A 12174-nucleotide genomic window follows, 5' to 3' on the forward strand; every position below is an offset into this window, starting at 1 on the left:
GATTCATTATTGCTGGATGTTACTTAGCCAGTATCCAAGGAAGCAGAGGGTTTCTATGTGTCACAGAATGAGGCAAAGGTTTGGAAGCAGGTGAATCTGGGTTTGAATGTCACTTCTACCAATTAATAGTTTTGAGATCTTATAGAGTTTCATTTTTTCCCATTTGTCAGATGTGTAAACCAAGAAATGGAATAAAATAATCCTTAGTTCCAAAAGCTTGAGTCTGTATACATAGCACACATATAGCCCATAACTGAAGTTAATTTATTCTCTTCATCTAACTGCAGGTTAAGTCTTAATGATTTGTGACACTGTGAATAAGAGCTTATGGAAGAAATCCTAACCATTTTCATGTGAATATCATCCTGTTCTGAAAAAAACAAGCTATATAAACTTGAATGCATGGGAGGTTGGAATCATAGAGGTGTGAAGGAATTCCTTCTGATAGGTTTAACTGAAAATCCTAATTTGCAGATCCCTCTCTTTGTGCTTTTTACTCTAATTTCATCACACTGGTTGGTAACTGGGGGATGATCATCTTAATCTGGTTGAATTCCCAACTTCACACTCCAATGTACTTTTTCCTTAGCAACCTCTCTTTTTGTGACATTTGTTGCTCCACTGTCTTTGCTCCTAAGATGTTGGTAGATTTTCTATCAGAATATAAATCTAGCACATTTTCTGGCTGTGTTTTACAGAGTTTCTTCTTTGCAGTGTATGTAACCACAGAGGGCATCCTCCTGTCTATGATGGCTTATGACCGCTATGTGGCAATTGCTAATCCCTTGTTGTATACAGTCATTATGACCCAAAGGGTCTGTATTCAGATGGTCCTTACATCTTACATGGGTGGGCTTGTTAATTCCATGACACACACAATTGGTTTACTCAAACTAGACTTTGTAATATTGTAAATCATTATTTCTGTGACATTCCCCCTCTTCTGAGGCTCTCTTGCTCTGACGCTCACACCAATGAGTTGCTGCTTTTGATCTTCTCTGGAGTCATTGCAATGTTCACGTTCATTATCATCATGGTCTCCTATATCTGCATTATCATTGCTATTCAAAGAATGTGTTCAGCTGAGGGGAGGTGCAAAGCCTTCTCCACCTGTGCCTCCCACCTGACTGCTGTGACATTCTTCTATGGGTCTGTGACCTTTAGTTACATCCAGCCAAGCTCCCAATATTCCCTGGAACAGGAGAAGGTCTCTGCTGTGTTTTATACACTGGTAATCCCCATGCTGAACCCACTTATTTATAGCCTGAGGAATAAGGATGTGAAAGATGCAGCAAAAAGGACAGTATGGTGGAAGAGAACCTCACTTGACTCAGTTGTGTATATCATTTTGCTAACTTGCCTTAAACTTGCAAAGATATTGGAGACTTTCCAATATAGTGTCTTAGACAATCTTCTGAAACAGCTTACTATGTATTTCAAAGAATTGACATTGACTGAAATTAAAAAAAAAAAAAATACTCTAGCAATAGGGATATATGAAATGCGTTGGTGCCCCAAAGAAAAGTTGAAATTTCTCTTGGCCTAATATTCTTAGAATACACTATTTTTGCTCGAAAAATGCTGTCATTCAAGTACAAATGTGTATCTTCCATTTTGTATTTAAGCTTGCTTATCTAAATGTATACTAGAAAAATAGTCTATAGACAAAAAATAAAAAACATCATGCACACTTCTATTTAGCACTTTTATTGTGCAGCTACTATGTATTCCAAACGTAAAGAGGTGTAGGTATGGAGCAAATGCTGTTATAGAAACAGGAAACAGAAGAATATCAGAAATGGGAAGGCCTATTTAAAGACAAGAAAATATATGAGTTTGACCCCAGCATGTTATTTTTAAGCAAAGGTAGTAGAAAATAAGGCTGAAAAGTTATTTAGGACCACATGTGTGAAAGCCCTTTGATGCCAGAATAGCATGTTTAAATACTCCATCACTGGGGATGACATCTTAAAAGTCTAAAAGGAATAAAAGTGCTTACTCAAAATTTTAACCTACAGGAAAAGAAATAAAAAATATATAGCTAAAGAAAGGATTATGAACAAACAAAACTGATTGATTCTATTGTTTGCAGAGCATTTAAAAAAATACCTAATGAAGTTTTAAGTTGAAGGAATTTAACCCAGACAGAAACAGGGAAATGAAGGAAGAATAATACCCACAAGGATAAATATGTGCAAAATAGTAAAAGATATTGATTGATGAAAACAACACCAAAAATGAGTCCCTAAGGGAACAAATGGAGAAGCAAAATATAAGACAGAAAGAGCAAAAAGGTTGCAAGGGAATAAGTGAATTAAACTGTTGTAAATTTCTTCTTCTGTTAAACATGGTAAAAGTACTGATTTTGAAAAGCCTCTAATAAGTTAAAGATGTATATTGTATTCCTAGAGCACCCAATAAAATAATCAATCAAAATTTGTAGTTAAAAACACAATAAAGGAAACAACTTTAATGATACGCTATTCATTGCTTCAAGAGTATGCAGAAAGGAAGAAAAAAAATTCAGAAGGGGAAACATAAATTAAGCAGGGAGATGAAGATGGTATCTGTAAGTAAGCTATGATAATTACATGCCAAAATTTTTTTCAGATAGATCAGAATTTCTCAACATCAGTATTAATGATATTTTGGACTGGATGATTCTTTGTTGTAGGGACTGACCTGTGCATTGTAGGATGCTTAATATCAGATGTAGGAAGCACACCTATTTCCATTTTTTAGACAGTAAAAATGTCTCCAGGCACTGTCAAAAATACTGTATAGGGCAAATTGTCTAGGTTGAGAAACACTGGACTAGATTAAGAAAATAAACAACCACAAAAGACATGACTCAATTATATGTTGTTTATGACACATAAGGATACAGATAGAGAAAAATAAATGGAAATTACACCATGTAAATACGTGCTTAAAGGAAGCTATATAACTATATTAATACCAGAAAAATTAAACGTTAAGGGGAAAAAAGAACAGGCCAATAAACATAAAATCATTGCAAAACTGAACTGATTGACATGAATCAAAAAATATGACTACCTACAGAAAACTCATTCTTTCAAATTCACATGGAACATTTTCAAATGTTTGATTATACATTTTTGTATAGAACAAATTTCAATAAATAAAGTCCAATAGAGTATATTTTCTTATCACAGTGGAACTAAGCTTGAAATAGACAACAGAAATTCAAGTAATAAATCTCCAAAAGCTTGGAAATTAGGCAACACATTCATTAAAACAATCTATGCTCACATATTAGGAAAGAGAAATCAAAATGTAAATTTAAAAATATTTTGAAGTAAATCAAACTGAAAAATAAATGAAAAATATATAATAAAATTGCAGAAAAATAAAATAGAGAGTATAAAGGAATGAAATTATTTTTTCTTAGAATGTAATTTTGCATGTAGAGAAAACAAAAGTATCTTCAAAAGATGATAAGAGATAACTCAGTTTAGCAAGATCAATACACAAATATTAAAGTCAGTTACTATATGGTGGCAGAAAGTAATTGGAAAATAAATTTTTAAATACATCTACTTAACAGCATCAAAACACATCAAATAACTAGAAATAAATCTAACAAAAGGCATATAAACCTCTAAACTGAAAATTATAAAATATTGCCAGTATAAATTATAGAAGACATAAATAAATAATGATCTATTACACACATGAATATGCAGTTCAATACTGTCAAATATAAATTTGCACAATCTGATCAATAAATTCATTGAAACTGTAATTGAGACCTCTACCATTCTTTTATGCATGTATATGTGTATTTGTATGTGTGTGCAGAAAATGTCAAAATGAGCTTATAATTGTATATGCATTTACCTAAAAGAGCCAAGAAAAAGTGAAGAACGTGAGCAAAGTTCAATGACTTACTCTACAAAATTTCAAGACTCAATATTCAGCTACAGTAATTAAGACAATGTGATATTAGTTCAAGGATCAACAAGTAAACAAATCAAAAAGAATTAGAAGTACAGCAGTATATCCACCCTTATACAATCACTTCTTACACAGTAGAAGCACAGATATTCAAATGGGAAAGACAGTTTTTTCAATAAATGATGCTAGAGCTATTGGATATACTGTCACAGCCCAAGAGGGCCAAAGAGGACAATGAGCATTTCCTGATACATGAACTTTTTATTCAGGGCTTACTTACAGGGTGAGAAGTCATGGAGAGATCATGACAGCTCTCTCAGGCTGGGTAGGCATCACATTCACAGGGAAGATGACCGAGTGATGCAAAGAGGACAGAAAGCCTTTTACAAGGGTTTAAGACAAAGGCCTTCCAAAGGGTGGGGGAAGCATAGATGCAGAACAGGTCACTGACCTTAGGGCTGGTGCAGGAAGGACAAGAATAACACTTGAACAATAATATTTTGCTCTTTTTGTGAGACTAGGAGCCTCTCACCTCCTGCCTGCTTGCATAAAGTTACATTTTAAGTTCAATTTTACCCTTTTTCTCTTTACTGGCTTAGAAGGACAATAGGTTAAACATTTAGCTGCCTAGGTCAGGCAGACTGCTGGGCACCAAAGATCTGCAGGCCTGTTTTTTGCTCAGGCCATGGGTTGCCACATACACAAACTGAAAAAATACATGAAACTTGACTTCCAACTCGCCCAGTACAAAAGACTGACTCAAGATGGATCATAAACCTAAATATTAAAGATGAAAGAATGATGTCTCTAGACAAACATGAGACACTTCAAAGTCTTCATGAGCTTGGGTTGTCAAAGGTCTGTTCATTAGGACACACAAATTCTCAATATAAGTGTAGTGGAAGAATTAGCCTTTGCTAAAATTGAGTACTACTGTTCATTTAAATATACCATTAAAAAATATAAAGACAAGCCACTGAATATGGAAGAAAATTCATATTATGTGTATTTGACAAAATACTTATATCTAGAACAACTACAACTCAGTAACTAAAAAAACTAATGTGATGGTTAAAAATGTATGGAATTAGAAGAGGTAGTTTCCAATGGAAGTCATTCAAAAGAGTCAATAAGCATATAAAACCTGTTCAATGTCAATAATCCCACATTGCTGAAACATTTGTGAAAATGTGACCACCATATTGGAGAACTGTTTGGCATGAAGATAAACATTTGCCTAAATTATGACCAGGACTTCCATCTAAATAAGAATGCAGAAATCCACATCAAAATATGTGAATAAAATGCTCATGGCATTTCTATTCATAAACTTGAAACAACAAAATTGTTCATTGTTAAGATAATCAATAAATAAACTCTGTTATATTCATATAATGGAAGACTATATAGCATTAAAAAGAAAAGGTAGACATATACAACAACATGGGTGAGACTCACAAAAGTTATGCCCAGTTATTCAGGGCAAAGATCTATAGGCAGCAATATATAAAAAGGATATTCATGGCCAAAGATGTCATACTCTAGAAATGTAAGAACAGCTAATATTTGAAAAAAAAAAATCAATGTAATATTCAATATTTACTGCAAAAATACATAAACTAAGAAAAAGTAGATTTTCAGAGCATAAACAAACACATTCAAGATAAAAATCTCTGAAAGCAATAATAGCTGAAAGCATCTTAAATATTGACAAAGTGAATAAAGGAAACATTATGTGAGTTTCTGAAAATTTTCCCCTGAGCCTGGAATGAAACCAGGATGCCTCCAATCAGAATTTCTATTCAACATTGTGCCAAACTCCTGAAGAAGGGAATAAATCAATAAAAAGAAATAAAATGCATTATATTTGAAGTAAGAAAGCAAAATTGTCATTATTTGCATATGATATAATTACGTATATAGAAATCCAAAGTTTAGGATAAATAAATGACTATAGAAAGGTCACATATATATCAATTGTATTTATAAATAAAAACAAAAATTGAAAATAATATATTAATGAACAACCACATCATGAAAATACCAAGACCATTATATTTTAATTTTGAAATAAGGAAGAAACTCCAAAGTCTGAAAATATCAAGATCAAATGGTATATGCAGATGCATAGATGAGAGGCTCATTAAGGCAATGATGTCAGTTAAATTTATTTATATATTCAATGAAATCTAATATAAAACCTGACAGTATTTTCTGGGGTGTGGAATTTGCAAAAACAAACAAACAAACAAACAATAATAATCCAAACAATATCAAAGTAGAAAGAAATAAAAGTAACTAGTCAAAGGATATTGTCCTACATCAATAAATGGTGCCTGGTCAATTTCACATATATAAATAGCACATGTCTTAATGCCTATCACAAACATACAATGTGTAAAAACAAATTTCAGATATAAGTAGGATAATAAAAATTATAATAAAAATGAGACTAAATTAAATAAATGGACTAAAAATTTCCTAAAGAAGATACAAAAGTCTTGACCATTAAAGGAGAAAGATGATACATTGAACTATATTAATATTAAAATTCAATTTAAGGGATGAAAAGACAAGCCAGAGAGTCAGACGAAATGCTTTTTTTAAACTGCAAAAGGATCATAACAAAAATGTATATAGAAACCATACATACCATTAATCAAGACAGACAATACAATAGAAAATCATCAAAACACTTGAATAGGCACATCATAAAATGGACATCAAAATGCCTCCCTGAAACATAAAGCAAAAAGAAAGCAAAGCTTGTCAACACCATTAGTAATCTGGGAAATGCACAAGAAGATATTATTACAAACTCACCAAAAAAGCTAAAATTAAAAAGATGGAGATTATTAAGTCTTGGTGAAAATGTGGAGCTTTGAGGACTCTCATAAAACACTGATGGAAGTGTTAATTTGAACACTCACTTTGGGAAATAGTAATGACAGTATCTAATAAGGCTGTATGTACAGAATCCAGAATTCTTACAATATATTTTCTATAATATGAAGTTTTCAACAAACACTTAAAAGACCTGCAAAGAAAGATACTCATAGAAAAAGCAACCCAGCAAAATAGTCAATAGAAACTGCCTCTGAGAGGGTCACACATTGGACTTAGTAGAAACAAAATTTCTAAGTAGCTATTATAAATCATATTTCCAAAAATGTAAAATTAAAAAAATGTATAAATAAAGAAGTACTTGGATTTCTGGTTGACCAAGAGGTTGACATAAGACACTCCAGGTTTCTGTACCCACAGAGAATCAATGAACAATTAGCAAAAACTGCAGAGCCATCTTCTTCTGAGCTTTGAGAAAACTTTTAGATGGTTCTAGAAAAAGAAGAATGCTGAATCAAGAATACACACTGTGGCAACCCATGGCCTGAACAAAACAGGCCTACAGATCTTTGGAGCACAGCAGTCTGCATGACCTAGGCAGCTAAATGTTTAACCTATTGCCTTTCTAAGCCAGTAAAGAAACAAAGGGTAAATTGACCTTAAAATGTAACTTTTTGCAAGCAGGCAGGAAGTAAGAGGCTCTTAGGGTAAGAAAGGAATAATTTGAGTTTTCACATAGAGACAGCATGGAATAAGGGAAATGGAGGCAAAACCAGTTTAAGCAAGCCCCAGACAAAGAGAAGAGAGAATCTGCCTGCTCCTTATATGGAAAAGTAACCATAGTTACTGGAATGTAAAGAGATATGAGGTAAAATCAGAGGTGGGAACTCACAGCAAAAAAAAAAAAAAAAAAAAAAAAAAAATTGGGGGGTATAGGCTGATCAGTTCAAAATCTCAATAATGAGCTAGTTGGCTCTCTGGGATTGGCTGTACAAATTAAAATCTCAAAAGATGAATTAGTTAGTGTTCTCGGATAGGCTGTAACCTCTGTAGTACCCAGTCAATGGGGAAACAGGGGAGGGACTTGCGAATTAGGAGTAGGAGATTTGAAGATCGCCATTCTCTTCCTCTGGCGCGCCAGCCTTCCACGTGTTTGGCTGGACGCCCTATCTTGCAAGATCGTAAATAAATTCTTTTCTCCTCCAGAACCGAGTGAGCATTTATTCCCTTAGAGGTACCGCTTTATTTCCGACATTAGTCTCACAAAAAGAGCAAAATAGAATTGTTCAAGTGCTATTCTAGTCCTTCCTGCACCACCTCCCAGGTCAAAGTAATCTGTTCCTGCATCTAGGCTCCCCCACCCTTAGGAGGAGGGCCTTTGTCTTAAACCCTTACAAAAGGCTTTCTGCCCTTTTTTGCATTGCTCAGTTGTCTTCCCTGTGAAAGCGATGCCTGCCTAGCCTGAGAGAGCCGCCATGATCTCTCCACGACTTCTCACCCTGTAAGTAAGGTAAATAAAATTTCATATATTAGAAAATGCTTGTTGTCTTCTTTGGCCTCTGGACTGGTATGGCCCTCTTGGGCAGCAACACACACCTTGATGGGCTGGATGTGGTTAGGTGGGGCATGCCATGTAGCCTTGGAGGCCTTGGCTACCAACCGTGGGCGAGCTCTCCATGCATGGGTGGCCTGGTGCAATGCTCTGACTGTAGCTGTCAGCTTGCTATTATGCTGTCTCGTACCAACCCGGCTACTGGAATCCCCAGTAGTAAAGTGAAATACTCAAGGCTCTCCAGCACAGACGATGGCTACATTGACCTTCAGTTTAAGAAAAGCCCTTCTAAGTTTCCTTATAAGGCCATTGCGGTTACCATCATGCTGTTTTTGATTGGCACCTTTCTCATTATCATAGGCTCCCTCCTGCTGGCTGGCTACATCAGCAAAGAGGGGGCAGACCGGCCCTTTCCCTTCCTGATCATTGGCACCCTGGTGTTCTTGCTGGGTTTTTACCACCTGTACATCCAAAGGCTACTGGGGTTACTCCTATGATGACATTCCAGACTTTGATGACGAGCACTCATCTCAGCCCAGAGAAGAGTCACAGATGGGACTGAGCCCAGCTTTAAGATGATGGGCAAAAACTGGCTATGAGCTAAGGAATTCTGCAGTGTACAGATGTTTAACAAAACTCTGGCCAGATTTTATGGGTCCATCTGAAAGATGTTAACTGAGCTTAGAGTTAGCTAACTAGATGAAAAATGTATTTATTTTTCATCTCCTGGCACGGGCAAAAGCTCCTGATGAGTTTTTCCACTTGAATTGTATCATGGAAGAATAGCAATGTTAATTGTATAGGGGAGCAGAAAGTTATTCTATAGTGGAAAATGTTACCGCCACCACCCTTTTTAGAGTTGAGTATTTCTTTTAAATAATCCTCATTCTCAAATTGTTCTTGTGAAAAATGGAAAAATGTGGTATGTGTAATTTCTTATTACTAAGTAATTTATTTTGAAAATTTCCAAATATCTTATCTCTTACACTTATCTCTAACTTTGTATTCCAGGAAAGATCTTGGTAAAATCAAATATTAATGTGGGTGCATCTGTAGTATATTTACTTAATTTCTTATTGACAGCAACCAGGAAATTTTAAAACCTCAGAGCAGTTTTCAAAATGTAAATAATTTCTCCACCAGTCCTTTACCAGTTTTGATATGGTTTGCCAAAAGCGTGGCCAGCGTATGATTTGGGTCATTCTGTCCTTTTGTAAATCAAGATATTTATATCATGCTTTTAAGGACTGGAATTTTGGTTGTTTCTTAATGAAAAATGTAGAAAGTAGTTACTTTGAGTTTTACAACCCCCTTGTTAGCCCCTTGTATTATTATGGCCTTCTGCTGAAGATGGAAAGACTGGGTCTAGATCACAAGAGGACTAAACTGGCTTAGTGTGATTCTGTTTCCTAGCTTGCAAAAAATGACTCATATTCAAAAGGAATTAAAATGGCAAAATCCAAACCATGGGCTTAAAATGAGTTAACTTTAAACATATTTCAGAAATGTTTTAATGATTATATGATATTTTTTATCTCAATACCTAAGACTACCTTTGTTTTTAGGTAGCCGACATTGTTGGTCAGACTCTACTGATCAAAAGTCATTCTTTTACTCCAAGTTTTTGGCCCAATTGACTAGAAGTGTCATCAGCTGATACTTGGAAGCCTGTAGGTAGAACAAGTTTTTCAAAGAAAAGAGGTCAGTTTTGGATGTGTTAACTTTAAGATGTCTATTCAACATCCAGTTGGAGCTGTTGAGAAGACAGTTGTGATGTACATGTCCGTAATTCAGGGTGGGGGGTCTGGGTTAAAAATTATCAGTGTTTGACAAATTGAAAAGCCATGGGACTAGATGAGATAACCTTGGGAGGACTCAGGAAGTGAGGGACAAGGAGAGGGTGACCTGAGGCCAACTCTAAGGTTAGGCACATTTGGTAATTAATGGGAGGGTGGGCTAAGGATTCTATTCCTCTACTTAAAGTTCTTGGGCCTTGACAATGAAGATGCAAGGAAATATATAAAGTTTCATCCTGGGTATTATTTGCAAGACAAAACTCAGGCTGGAAGGTTTGGGCCAAACTTTTTATAAAAGTAATGATGCTGAGGTGGGGCAAGATGGTGGAGTAGTGAGGGGTATGTTTTAGTTACTCCTCCAGGGAAGTAGGTAGAAAGCCAGGAACTGTGTGGACTGGACACTGCAGAGCAATTTGACTTTGGCATACTTCATACAACACTCATGAACCTGTGGAACTGCTGTGATCAGTGAAATCTGTAGGTTTTTGCAGCCAGGGGACCTGCACCCCTCTCTGCCAGGCTCAGTCCTGTGGGAGGAGGGACTGTCAGCACTGGGAATGAGAAGGGAGAACTGCAGTGGCTGCTCTTATTGGAAACTCATTCTACTGATCCAAACTCCAATCATAGATAGACTGAGACCAGACACCAGAGAATCCAGGAGCAGCCAGCCCAGTGGAGAGGAGATAGGGATAGCAAAAACAGCAAGAAAAACCCAAAAATAAAAGCAGACGCTTTTTGGAGTTCTGGTGAACATAGAAAGGGGAAGGGCAGAGCTCAGGCCCTGAGGCTCATATGCAAATCCAGAATAAAAACCACCTCTCTGCCCACTGGACCTTTCCTTAATGGTCCTAAATGCTTTGTCTCTTAGCATTTCAATAACCCATTAGATCAGCCAGGAGGGCCCTTTTTTTTTTAACTTTTTTTCTTTTTCTAAAACAATTACTCTAAGAAGCCCAATACAGAAAGCCTCAAAGACTTATAATTTGGGCAGGTCAAGACAACAGCAGAACTAAGAGAGCTCTGAGACAAAAGGTAATAATCCAGTGGCTGAGAAAAATCACTACACACCACGACTTCCCAAGAAAAGGGGAGTGTCCTCTCACAGCCATCATCCTAGTGGACAGGGAACACTCCTGCCCATTGCTGGCCCCATAGCCCAGATCTGCGCCAGACAACACACTGTGATGGAAGTGCTTCCAGTAACATGCCCACACCACAAAATCAGGTGTGGACATTAGCCTTCCCTGCACCTTCAGCTGGTTGTCCCAGAGTTGGGAAGGCAGAGCAGTGTGAATTAACATGCCTCATTCAGCCATTCTTTCAGCAGACTGGGAGCCTCCCTACACAGTCCTCCATCCCAGAACTGCTCTGGGGGGATGACACTCACCTGTGACATAGCACAGTCGTCCCTCAACAGAGGACCTGGGGGTGCACGGCCTGGAAGAAAGACCCACTCACAAGTCTCAGGGGCCAAATGGCAATACCAAGGACTGGTCAGCAGCAGAGACAAACTGTGGCAGGACTGAACTGAAGGATTAGACTATTACAGCAGCTTTAAAACTCCAGGAACACCAGGCAGATTTGATTGCTAGAGCTGCCCCCACTCCCTGACTGCCCAGAAACACACCCCATATACAGGGCGGGCAACACCAACTACACACACAAGCTTGGTACACCAATTGGACCTCACAAGACTCACTGCCCCACTCACCACAAACACAAAGTGGGGGAGAACTGGCTTGAGGGGAACAGATGGCTTGTGGATGCCACCTGCTGGTTAGAGAAAGTCTACTCCACAAATCTGCAGATCTGACAAATTAGAGATAAGGATTTCAATTGGTCTACAAATCCTAAAAGAACCCTATCAAGTTAAGCAAATGTCAAGAGGCCAAAAACAACAGAAAATTTTAAAGCATATGAAAAAACCGGATGATATGGATAACCCAAGCCCAAGCAACCAAATCAAAAGATCAGAAGAGACACAGTACTGGGAGCAATTAATCAAAGAACTAAAGAAGAATGATGAGATCATGGCACAGGATATAAAGGACAGGAAGAAGAGCA

At 36.8% G+C, this 12174-nt stretch overlaps 2 pseudogenes; both read left to right on the top strand.

The window, feature by feature from the left end:
• Nucleotides 1-402: 402 nt before the first annotated feature.
• Nucleotides 403-1546, top strand: LOC119518043 (annotated as a pseudogene).
• A 6785-nt stretch (nucleotides 1547-8331) lies between these two features.
• LOC119518044 lies at nucleotides 8332-8893 on the top strand (annotated as a pseudogene).
• Nucleotides 8894-12174: the final 3281 nt, after the last annotated feature.

This window comes from Choloepus didactylus, chromosome 21 (genome assembly GCF_015220235.1).
Source record: "Choloepus didactylus isolate mChoDid1 chromosome 21, mChoDid1.pri, whole genome shotgun sequence".
NCBI lineage: Eukaryota > Metazoa > Chordata > Mammalia > Pilosa > Megalonychidae > Choloepus > Choloepus didactylus.